Genomic DNA, 13,170 nt, shown 5'->3' on the forward strand with positions numbered 1-13,170 from the left:
CAAAAGGAAAACGCATGCGAGATTAACACCAGTTTTTATAATGAAGAGATAAATTTATGGCATTGTTATCTGAAAACTTAAATCACTTGCATAACAAAATACTTAAATCTTACCAACCGCATGTGGCAACACAACTCTGAATGTAGTCCTTGCTCCTATGGAGACTCTGTCTTTATGCCTACTTCAACTGGTCAGCAAATTTTTCATTTAGTCAAAATTATCACATAATTTAGAAATTAGAGCAAGTTCCTTAATACAATCCATCTTCCTTTGACCTTCCAAACTATTGCACAACCAGGAGAAATCTGATAATACGACAGGCCTTGTCCGCCCGTTTTTCTACTAATCAATTCTAAGTTCAGCAAAATCAACTTCTTATTGGTGGATCAGTCAAATGTGACAACTCCTCTCCCGGAAGTTTGAGTTCCCCCAGGGATGGAGGATGTGCTTTGTTTGAAGACACAGACAGAGCTTCAGCCTCAAGAAACTTCAGCAAAAGACGAAGCCACTCCCACTCAGAACCGGATCTGATCACCTTGTTTGTGCTGCAGCTCAACTCAAATGCAGTATGTGTTTTTGCATCTATGGCATAGTTGTCTCTTTGGATGAAACTCTGCAAGAGTCTGTTTTGGTTTTGCTCGTCTCAGGCATGTGTTTCAGGCTTCCGTAACTTTTTTTCTCAGCACACCATCTGGTTTTAAGTGCAAAGTGTGAAGCTCCTGAATATCCAAGAATCTGCTGCCAAACAGCTGATGAATTATGCAAAGCTAACGCTCTTCCTGGTCTTTTTGTTGTTCCATATTTTCTTTAGCATTTCTCGTTTGTTCTTCTTAGAATTTAGAGGCATTTACAGCCCAAATATAAAATAACTACCAATCAAAGGCAACTTAATATGATGACTGGACCATTGATCGTTTTATGTTTTCCTTGATAATTTTGATGATGGCGTTTGACAAAGTGTAATATTTATCATTTGTTTCATCATTGGTTAGTGTCTCCATCCATGCATCCATTTTCTGTACACCCTTATCCTTAGTGGGGTCGGGCTGGTGCCCATCTCCAGCTAACGTTTTGGACGAGAGGCAGGTTACACCCTGGACAGGTCGCCAGTCTGTCGCAGGGCAACACAGAGACAGACAGGACAAACAACCATACACATACTCACACCTAGGGAGAATTTAGAGAGACCAATTAACCTGACAGCCATGTTTTTGGACTGTGGGAGGAAGCCGGGAAATACTACACCTTTTTTGCAAGGCAATTAAGGTTTTGGTTTTGTTTTGTTTTCACAAAACAAAACCTTCTTATGAAGGTTACCAATGATAAAGCAAGGATGGAAAACTAAACAGTCAATAATCCTCAAGTTTCTGGGGCGGATTAGTTGGTGCCCAACCCGAAACTTTCTCGATGAAAGGCTGAAAAATGCCTATGCATGGATATTAAATCAGAATCAAAAGTGCATTAGAAAAATAGCTTGAAGTCATTGCATGTCTCCCAAATCTGGCTCTGCTCAAAAGAGATGTGGTTAATATTAGACCAACAAATCCCAGTGACAGAAAAATTAAATATCACAAAGAAAAAGGACAAAAGAAAAATCACGAAGAAAAAAAATGCTATGCGTCTGAAATCTGCAGTTAGAAAAACAAGAAAGTTATCTTTATTTCTCTTTGCTGGAAAATTAGTGGTCAGATCAGGAGGTCCCTGTGGTTTAGGGAGGCGTAAATACTAACCGTCATTTCCATTCATTTGTATGCGGCTGCAGGTGCACCTCCTTATTAAGTATTCAAGCCAAAACCTGCCTCCCAAACAGGCCATAAATTAACTTCTTTTAGAGCTGTGCCTCAGAGAAGCACTGCATCTTTGTTTGAATCCTCTTCACTGGACTAAAGTTCACGACTAAGCAGAAGGGAAAAAAAAAAAAAGAAAAAAGAAAGGCTTTTAAAACAAAGCCATGAATAAAAGCAAGAAAGAGAAATAAAAATTGGCATTATATTGTAAGTTGCAGATAGACAAATGTAACCGATTTTACAGTGTTGTAAAGAGGTTGATGCACTGCTGCTCTGTCAGGCAGTGTCAGTTTGATAGCTTTTGGTCAGCTTTTAACACCATCAATGGGGTTGTAAGAGCGGCTGGGCTTGCTCTAAATGCTAAGTTGACATTTTTGGGTCCATATCTGCACTTCAGGCGAGACGTTGTTTTTTTTTTGTCCCCCCGCCCCCGGCTCATGTAATTCCCCAAGCCAGTCATAAAAGCAGCGTTAACAATATTGTACAAAATGCTTCTTTGGCATACAGATATAATCTGTAAGAATGGCCGTACTGATTTCGGGGCAACTGACTGGGTGGCTTTACTGTATGCTTGTCATTATCAGCAATCATCATCGCTTCTGAACTATGCAATTACATCTGCAGACGCTTGTTAAGGCTTTGCACTCATGCAGACTTTATATCACTGCCTGAAGAGGTTGCATTAAAGTCTTTGCTGCTAAATAATTTGACCCCCCCGCCCCCACCCTCCATTTCCCAAAAGGACAGCTTAAGTGGCAAATCAAGGGTGTAAGGGTGCCTCGAAGATAATTAAGAGTGCAGGCTAAAACTGAACAATTTCTTAAAGTACTGGCAGCAGTCTTGACTTGAGTTTGACAATAAACTAGCCTTGAAGGCCCTTGCTGAAATTAAAAGCATAAATGAATCCGACATGCCGCTGGAGTTCCAAAGCACAGCTGGGCTGACAGTAGTTGCAAAGGAATGGCAACAAATACCGACCAGAAATCAATGGCAACTGCACAATTTAAAATAAGAATTTACTTTTTTCTCCCCCGAACCTTCCAACTTTCCTCACAAATCCCCAAATATTAAATCACAGCAAAAAATTATATCCATGTGCAGAGAAACATGGATATAATTTGCATTATAAATATTGTTATGCTAATGACTGCATACAGATATAAGAACTGTTTTTTTTTTTCCATATCCTTACTGAGGAAAATTTGCAATGGTTCATGATTGCATTCGCTCTTTTGTGTGCGAAATAATGAACCAGATTTATCCTCAATTGCGATATCTAGTTTTAATGTTAACTGGCTTTAGCAGCAGTCAAAGCCGAACATCACTTGCTTTACCAGCTTTCCATCAAAAATAAACAAACATAACCCTAAAGCACAAGTTAACTCGTATAGGATGGGAAATATGTATGTTTTTAACCAAGATGAAAACAGTACAAGCTAGGCCTAAAAGAAAATTTAGAAACCAAAATTTTATCTGACCAAATCTTTTTTTTCCCCCCACCATACATAGTTCGCCTGCTAATTCAGTCATGAACAGCGACAAATCACCAAAAGAAATTAGAGAAAAAAAGTGTTTCACAAACAACTAGAAATTAATATTTAATCTATCTTCCAGCTACCCGGAGAGTTTAATTACGATCTAGCCAAATATGCCAAAAAAACTGGAACAAACGGCTATATTTTTTTTGAAACAACTCCTGTAATCTTTTTCATGTCCTTCCTTGCTGAGGAGGCACTGCAATGGCTGTTGATTGCAGCCCTAGTCTGTGAACGTCTGGGAATGTCTTTTGTGAAAGAGATGATGATTCATTTTCTACTGTGGCATCTACCTTTTAGCAATAACACAAATCAGTTGTCCTTACATTCTAAATTGTTCCAGCTATCTGTGAAAGAAGCTAATTTATGCTAAAAAGGGCATGTGAACTTTCACGATTTTCTCTGTTTTTATCAGCAGAGGCGGTCGCATACGAAAACACTGGATAGCATTGTCTTTCAACACCGTTTATGTGGGTAACAAAAGTCAAAGCTACATATTTTCAAAAAGCTAAGAAAACCTCCCTTAGCTATGTTTTTGCTAACAAAATTAGCAAAAAGGCTAGCTTCTAAGCTAAGACTGAGGAACACAATGTATATCGATTTCAACTAACCATCTCCAGTTTAATTTCTATATAATTTTGCAGAACGGGCTTCTCTACGGAGTGGTTTTGTGTTTGATTATGTTCATTGGGAGGCTGGAGACGTATTTATGCAAGAGCTGCATTTACCGCAGATAATTCAAGTTGAACCCTGAAAAAGTTCCAGTTGTGCTGCATTTTTATTTTTATTTTTTTTCATAAACCTCTAGGAATCATTAAGGGTATATATTCCTGGCACAAAATCTTGCGTTTACTCAATGGCAGATGGACAGCATTGATTTCTCTCACTATTTCACAGAACGCTGCAACTGCCTCATGCACAGGTTTTTACAACCTCTGACATTAGTGCATCTGCACAAAATGCTCTCCGCTCATGTCATGCTGCATTTTTACAGCCCATTTCACACATTTTTCAAAACCGCTCCTTTTTTTTTTTTTTCTTTAACGATCCAAGGCTGTGAAAAAAAAAAAACACATATGTCAATCACTTAAACCTTCTCATGACAGAAGCTCTACTCAAACCATGCCTCTTTAACAGTACATTAATTTATTTCTCTTCTTACAGCAACATTTGTAGTGTTCTCTGCTTTTCCAAGACTTTTACACACCAATGGCTCCCAAACATTGAAGTCAGTCGCCCGCCACATACAAAAAAAAGAAAGAAAAAAAAACTTGATACCGTCTGTTGTCCCCATCAAATCTCCATCTAAACTCTAACCCCATTTCCTACAATTTAATGCTCAGAGGGCTGTGAGAGCTTCTGTCAAAACCTTTGTGTCCAAGCTCTTCATGAGACGGGGCAGGAAAAGTGTTGAGAGGCTTGCACCTTGAGGACCTTTTCTTGGCCACGAGCCTCTCTTTTTCTTTCCATTCTCGAGCTCTTGCTTCTCTCTTTCTGTGACATTCCTGCCAGATTGAGGGCCCCAGCTGAGTGACCTGCCTTATGCCTAGCAGCGTGACAGCTGCAGTCACAGAAAGACCAAGGGCGTCAGGTTAGCAGTGGGTGACATTTACCTAACAGGAATGGGAATACACCATCCTAAGCAACCTGCCTGTGTTGGGGTTTGTTTGTTTTTTTTTGTATTTTTCAAAAGGGACAAACATTTCAAGTCCGTAAGTTATGCATGGAGCCACGTAAACTGGAATATTTCGGTCGTTCCGTCTCCTGTCAATTTAAAGCTCACGGGGAAAACTCAGTCAACAGTTTAATCTGTCATCTCTCTCCCTCTGAAGATGTTTGTATGATGCTTAGCATGTCAGCATCCAGCCGCAGGGATAAACAACCATTCAACTGCCAAATAAGTTTTAAAAATCCATCATTTAGACAGTGCGTCTGAATCCGGAGCCATTCTCTTCTGTACTGGACGCATTTTCTAATTTGTCAAGCATCTCAGACTGTGCCTCTTGTGATAAGTGTAAAAATAAATAAATAAGAGGGAGAGAAGAGAGGACTTTTTCTCCTAAGAACAGTAATGTACTGTTCTGTGAGGTTTCAAGGTTTTTTTGTGTACTGAAAGAGACAGCTGGCTGCAGGGGGAGGAAAAAAAAAAAAAGCTTCAGTGGACAGAAATAAAGTAACAATAAAGTAACAGGAAAATTCTTCCTTCTGCAAATTCCAAAGGCTTGAGCTTGCAATCGCAAAGAAAGCGTACATTAAATAAATAGGTAGCTGTATGCGGCATCGACACGTATTCTCTCCACTGTTTGTATTTAAATCCACGACTGAAATAAATTCCAGTTTGCACAAAGCAGACCAGTCCAGCTAGTATTGACTGCCTGTTATTGTATGAACTCTATTGTATGAAAGCAGGCAATGCTGCCGTTTCCACATGCAAGAAAGTGCCTGCTGAATGGTAGCCATAGAGACCAACAATTTTTACAAGAATTGCTGCACTTCATCTCATTTTGCAGTAATTGCCAGCTGCCAATAAAAAAGAAAAAAAAAAAAGAAGGGCAAAAAAGGATGGGGAGTTTGAATGTCGTCTTTTGTCGCGTCCAACTCAAATTAAACTTTGTTTTTAAGTTCCGTAAACAGAATATTGGATGTATATTCCGCACCTGTCCTTGAATAATCTTTCAATGTTTGCCCATATATGGATATACAAAAAAATTGAGTGGGATAAAGACATAAAGTACATGTTCATGTGTATTTTTTTTTACAGAATTTGTAGTCTTCAGTAGATACGTGCCAGTATAAGATTCTTGCTGTATAAATAACCTTGAGCAAAGATAAAAAATGATCAAACTGTTTGTTTCCAATAAAAGCTCTAAACAAAATATTTTGCATGAACTCTTTTTAAATTCAGTAATTTTCAGCACATGTTGCAGAGAGAGTTCTGCTCTTCATAAAGTAACACAAAAAAAAAAGCTTATACTATATTAGCCAATTAATTAGACTATTAATTGTCTGCTGACCTAGGGTGCGGACAGTATTTTCACTGCCTTTTTCAAAAGCAGAAATATTCCCAAACGGCCACATTCATCTTTTTCTTTAACTGATTTAAATGCCAACTCTCCAGTAGAATATCTCTTTTTTTTAAACGTAATTTGCTACCCAACATGTTAGACATTTTTCTTTAAGACAAATGTGATGTTTGAAGCAGGGGGTAATTTTAAAAAATTGCTTAAGTGTTTGAGAAACCATTTTTCGGTTAACTAGAGGATGGTATTTTATTCTCATCTGAACCTCTATTGGTATAAATGCCATGGATGACAATTGGAAAGCAGTCACAGTTTTATTTTTCACAAATGCTAAATGACTGTCTGCTCTTTTTTAATGCTTAGAAGATGTTGACAAGATTTTCCTACTCATTTATTGAACGTGCAGATATGGAGGAGGGGGGGGGGGGGGCGAAATAACAAAGCCCAACACAAAGTTGGAGATATCCCAGAAGACCAAAATATCCAATATGGCTGCTGTGCATGTAAACCGTAATGGATGTTGCAGATATAAGCAGCACTTCTTGGTGGTTTGCACCTCATTAAACCCGCAGGATACAGAGTTCTGTACAACCGCTATTTGTTTTAATGTTTGAATGTATAACCGTGCATCACAATAAAATAGAATATCATGGAAAAGTTTTCAGTTTTTAGTACTTCAGGTCTTCGTGTTTACAATGAGGGGTTTATATAAGGCCATAGGGATCCGGTCAAGCAGAGTACTACCGCGGTCATTAATGCAGGTCTTGGTCCCGTGGGATGTATGAACAGGTGTCAAATCATGAAAAGAATATGAAATCAGCATCTCCAAAAAGCTTGTAATCATTAAGTGTTTGTTTGTTTTTTTGGTTTTTTGTTTTAAAAAAAGAGGATCAGAAACAACATCCTAAGCCCAAATGGTTTCCCATATGCTTTTGAGAAACATCTCAAGTCAACACATTCACCTTCCGCTCAACTTTCCATTCAAATTGTTTAATACAGCCATCTGAACAGTCAGCTTACTCAGCAATGATCTTTTGTGGCTTTCCATGACCATCTGCTGGATTATTGTCAGATCATAAGTCTTCCCCTACAACAAGACCCTTCTGTAATGAAAAATAAATAAACTCGACCAACATAACAATTCGATTGTCAAACGAAAACTATTTCACGTTTTTAATAAAGTACCTTTTGATAATATTTGTGCTAAATTATCAAGAAAGACCAGTAAAATTAATAGTCATATCATTGTTGCCTATTAGATATTTGTACTTGGCGCCCCACCAACCAGTAACTCCCACTGGTTTTTCTAATCTCGACTGCGCTGTGACGTAATCCCTAGATTCTAATGGCAACTCCAGAGCCAAATCAACACAACATTAAAGCTGTGGCAGAAGCCCTCGTCACTGTATTAGCATCCGAGTTTGAAGGAAGCGCTTTAAAAGATGTCCACAGTGCACTGAAAGCATCCTGAGAGAGACTCAGTAAAAAAGCAATTATGCAAATTCATATGTAAAGCTATGTCGTATAAACCATAAAGCTCAAGCCCAATCCTAACCTAATAAAGACCGCGTGAGAGCCCCCCACCCCTTGTTTCTTTTCACGTAGCGACCACAAATTGGAGTGCTCCGTTCTTGTCTAAAATGGCAAAAAAAAAAAAAAAAAATCAAATCAATGGAAAGAAATTTACAGAGGAGAGGAACCATCTCTCCAACCCAGGAAGGGATAAAAAAAAAAAAAAAACATTTTTCAGAGGGCAACAAAATTAACCCGCATTACTGTAATGCACAATTCAGCAGAAATATGCGAGTCAATGTACAAACAAAAGACACTAATTAATGTTAATAAACCGTGTCTTACAAGGAGAAAGCCTCTTTCTTATTTTTCAGGTTAAGAGTTCAGATCTTTGTTTTTTTTTTTAGATAAAAACAGAGACAGCTTTTATAATAAATTAAGACAACTGTCGAAGAAGCGGGGTAGAAGCACCGTGTTTGTTTTTACTCCGACTTTCACGGTTTTAACTTGTGGCTTCAGCTAAGGTGCCTCAACAGAAAAATGGGAGATTTCTTTTTGGAAACTTCTGCTGGCTTCGTTTTTCGAGACGCCACTGATGCGTTGAGTTTTCCTCCTTCGGTAGTAACCTCCACAACAAAGAGTGTGTGGCCATCAGTATGACCTTAGTTTTGCTTAAAAATGTCAGATTACTTGCACTTAACAGTTTCTGTCCTGTCAATCTAATGGGACAAAAGCTACAGAGTGCTTTCAAGGCCTAAACATTTCTGAGCAGACAGCACACAGATCCTCTGCTGATGAGCCACGGTATCGGTAATTATGGCCAATCAATGGATAATATTGTATCATTTTGGAGCAAAAATATACAAGAATCTTGATTTGTACTCAGAACGATAAATTAATTGATGTTTTCACACACAAAAACCTAAAAGTATGGATGCTTTTTTTTTTTTTAAATTGCAACTATATCTCCACTAAATATAGAGGAAATATATCAATATATTTGAAAAAGGTCACGTTTGACAATGAGCAACCTATACTTTTCAAAGTATTATCTGTGTTTTTGTTGTTGTTTCAACTTGAACTTTTGAGTATCACTTTTATCGTTTTCACAACGCCACAAACATTTTTTATTTTATTTTTTTTGTCCAGATATCTTCCATCCTTATTGTACCTGGTTTATTTAAACTTTTTCAGCTTCTCCTACTGCATATTTGCCATGAAACAAGCATCATCTCTCCCCCTCCCCTTTGAATGCCCAATACAGCACAGCTCTTATTTTGCAAACTAACCTTAACGAGGAAAAAAAAAAAAAAGGGGGAAGGGGTGGGGGGAAGCAGCAATTATTTCATTTCCTCCCAGCACCGTCCCATCAGGTATCACACCAGATGCTGGGTTCAGCCGCCGCCAGATTAAATACAACCCAGATTATATCCCTGAAGGAGCAGCACTTAAAGCTGAGTCAAAACGGATGAGACAAAACAAAGTGCAGGTTGGCTTAACAGTTTAGTCAGAAAGCATCAAATGTCCCCTTGAGTTTCCCCCTAGAGGGTGGGGGGAGAAGTCAAGGTTTTTCACTGCTGGTGGAGAGGCATGTGTGCAGACTGTGCAAATGTGTGATGTTCTTGAGGGAAATTCCAGCTATATGCAATATATGACAGATGGTGCTGCAGTCCTGGATATCATGGTCATATTTGTCAGATAAGGATGCAACAAAAAAAAAAACTGCATCTCTAAGGTTCTGAAAAAAAAGGGTGGGGAGGGAAATCAGATCCAATCATCATCTTCACTCTTCTTTCTTTTGACACTGAAAGACATCCCTCTCTTCACTTTAAAGGCTCGGGCGCAGTGGGGCCTCTCGAAGTTGAAGTTTCCCCCCCACACCCCCCTTCTCTCCAGCAGCATGTCACTAAATATGGAGCCATTTGCAACCATTTCTGTTTGTTTGTGCATTAAATAATGATGCGTGTTGTGCAGTATTCATGCCTCTTTGGCCGCGGCGGATATTTTCTGCGAAAAAGCCAGCAGATGTAAACAAGTCAACGGTGACGACGAGTCGTGCATTTGGTGGAAATGTGTCGATTCTGCTTGCCGATGAGCACTGCAGCCCTGTTTTTATACTTAAGTCACACTCGTACCCTTTAATAAAAAATTCAGAAGCTGCTGCACTGCTCAGGCCTGCGTTTTTTGTTTTTTTTTTTTGAGCCCCCCCCTTTTTTTTTTTTTTTTTTGCAAAGACAAAGCCTTTCAGAGTCAGGTGCATCTCACACAAATGAAGGCAAGAAGAGGAGGGGGGGGGGGAACTTATTTTGTATTCATTCAGCTTTCAAACTTCTTGTGTTAGCGAGAATAGCTAAGAGTGAACAGTAGCGATTCCGATTGATTGAATATTAATCAAGCGCTCAAAGAGAGGTCGGATTATGAGACGGAAACTGAAATGTCTTGAACAGTTATGATCAATAGCCAACCTGCGCGCTGCTCTCTGCTCTGATTGTATCCGCACACATACAAAGGAAAGACATAAAACGCGCAGATATCCCAATTTGAAGTAATTAATAGTCGAGTTTAACATCACAGAGCGCCTCTAACGCCGCTGCAGGCTTTCATTCGTGGACATTATTATCGCCCTGAGCTGAATCTGCAGGATAATAGTAGATGCGCGCACCAGCAAAATGCAGAGGAACGCCACACTTACCGCGCTGTGTTTGGAGATCACCGGTGAACATGAAGGGCGCACACGCGCTGATTCAAAGCGTGCATTAATTTCTCGCCTTGGGGGGGGGGAGGGGGGTTAAAGAAAAAAAAGAAAAAAAATAGAAAGTGTCCTCATCAGGCGTTGCGCACCGTGCGTGAAGACTTTGATGGGGGGGGTTGAGGAGACAGCGCAGCAAATCCAGCCGCTCGGTTTAGTATCCTATGAATTAGTCTGGTTGTGGCTCCACTATCCGAGGGGGAGAAGAATAAAAGAAAGAAAAGAAAAACACACACAAGCTCTTTTCCTTGGCGTTGCATCCACGAACACTGTCCCCAATTCTCTCCTTTTTTTTCTCTCTTTTTTTTTTTACATCCCTGTACACAGCCACAAATCGACCCTCTTGTGCGGGGGGCTACATCACGTCCCGTGTAACCTGGAAGAGCGGCACCTCACCGGTCATAATACAAGATAAAAAACAAAAAAAAGAGTATCCAGAAGACTCTCGCGAGCACCAGGGGGGAAAAAAAGAGCGGCTTGTTTTCTTTCAAGTCCCCAAGTCTGGTTGATTAGGGTCCACGGAAAAACTGCGCTCTCGGCTACTATGACAAACCAATTGTGCACACTGGCTGGGAGTAAATCTGTATGAAAAGCAAAGGCGGGTTTTGGAGCGCCAGTGAAAAGGTGAGAGGAGAGCTCGGATGTGCACTGCCGCTCTCGCCGTATACTCGGGCTCCACCTAGCAGCAAACCCTAGATAGCATGCGGCTGCAAAGGCTCCACTAACAGTAGATTGTGTATTTTCTGCCCGGGGCTGGCGAGCAGACCTGTGTTATATTACATTCTGTGTGAGCCTGTGACTGCAATATTTAAGAGAAAGTCCTCTTTTCCATTATGAAGGTTCAACGCTGCTTTAAAAAAAAAGAGAGAGAAAAAAGGCAGCCAAGCTGAGAAATGTACAGTTAAGTCAATGAAATATAGGGAACTGATAGTGTTGTGCGGCAAAATAAAATCAGGGTCTTACCTCAGACATGTCTGATGAAGTAATACAGGATTGTCCATGCAAAAAAAAAAAAAAAAACATTTACAGTGTCATAAAGTTTCACATCCTGCTTAAAGACATTTATTCAAGTCTCATTGCAGATGTCCAGTAGAATTCAGGTCTAAATTTTGACCGGGTCTCTTCAATGCATTAATGTGCTGCAATTTCTATGCTTGTCCTGATGGAAGGTGAAACTTTACCCCAGTCTCAATCTTTTGCAACCTCCGAAAACAGGTTTCTCCTCAAGGATCGACCTGTATCTAACTTCATCAAAGGCATCCCAACAGCATGATGCTGCCACAGCCATGTTCCACAGTGGGCTAGGTGTGCGCAAGGTTGATTTTCATTGCATGTACACCATATAACTGAACGATGGTCTCGTCTAACAAGGGGACTTTGCTTTACGCGTTTCCCGTTTCTCCTACGTAGCAAATTGAAATAGCACACAGGACTTCTTTCAACTGTGACTCTCTTCTTGCTGCTCCTCCATAAAGACCAAATTTGTGGGCAAATTGTCCTGGCAACAGTTTGGATGGAACACAGCTCGGTTAAGCCGCTTCTCTACTGGACTGGAGCAGCTTTACCTGGTTCTGCCCCAGAAGAACCAGTTCATCTCCATTAGCAGATCCTGTACGGCTTTACGTGCCTCTTCCTAGTTTTTCGCAACGAGCCACACCAAGCAGTGTATTGTGATTGAACTGACAACAGACTGCATTCCTTGATTGGAACCATGATTTACGGCGCTCCAAACTCCAAAACAACAACATTTCAGCCACCGAAGTGAACTGACGGACATGCCGCCTGGCATCAGAGAGCGTCACAGTGTGGAGGGGCATAATTATGGGTTTAATCTTGAGCAGTGCCAGGAGAACATCAACTTTGGGAGCAGAATGACTGATTTTGCAGCCTTGCAAGCGGCACGTCTCTCTGAAGTACGGACACGCAATGAAGAAGAGAGGAACTGTCACGCTCTTGTCACGTTCTGTTGGAGCTGCAGTTTTGCTCCGGCCAGTGTGAGACACTGGAACTACATATTAGTTTGGAGCGATGTGCAATTTATTATTTGTCTGGATTTTTTTTTTTTTTTTTTAATAAAGTTCATGCTTGGATATTGGTTTAAATCTTTGAAAGCCATCACTTTCCTTCCAATTTACAATTGTGTTCAAATTTGTGTTGGTCTGTAAGTAGAAATCTCGACAAGATACCTTCAAATTTGTGCAATGGGATTGATCATTTTACATATCTTTTTGCATATTCGTCTTACCCTGCCACTGCTACTACGTCTGAAACTTGCTTGAACCTGGGAATGTGTTGCAGTGAGTAGAAGTTGACCTCCATGGACTTTCGCCAGGACTCGGCCACAATCTACAAACTCTACAAACTGATGACCTCAGAGCTCTCCACCAGCTGCACAGCATCTCCAGCTGGAGCCAACCAGCATTCATCCCCTCAATCATCCCTGTGGCCTAATAATCACTTCAATAATCCTAATTACAATCAAACAATACATAATCACATCCAATCACTCATCCTGTGTGCTCTACTAATGAGCCCAAAACACATAGATTGAAACCCACATCATTTAT

The 13,170-nt window shown here is 40.1% G+C and overlaps 1 protein-coding gene across 1 annotated transcript in view; it reads right to left on the reverse strand.

Annotated features, from left to right (window-relative positions):
• The window catches only part of LOC106923868 (adhesion G protein-coupled receptor L3), a 269,173-nt gene extending 256,859 nt beyond the window's left edge, over positions 1–12,314 (reverse strand). The window contains exon 1 of the mRNA XM_088015248.1: positions 10,547–12,314. The gene's annotated coding sequence lies outside the window, so the exon portion shown is untranslated. The remainder of the gene's footprint in view (positions 1–10,546) is intronic.
• Between the last annotated feature and the right edge of the window lie 856 nt (positions 12,315–13,170).

Source organism: Poecilia mexicana, unplaced genomic scaffold (genome assembly GCF_051168715.1).
Source record: "Poecilia mexicana isolate PSO_F unplaced genomic scaffold, ASM5116871v1 scaffold_18, whole genome shotgun sequence".
In the NCBI taxonomy this organism is placed as follows: domain Eukaryota; kingdom Metazoa; phylum Chordata; class Actinopteri; order Cyprinodontiformes; family Poeciliidae; genus Poecilia; species Poecilia mexicana.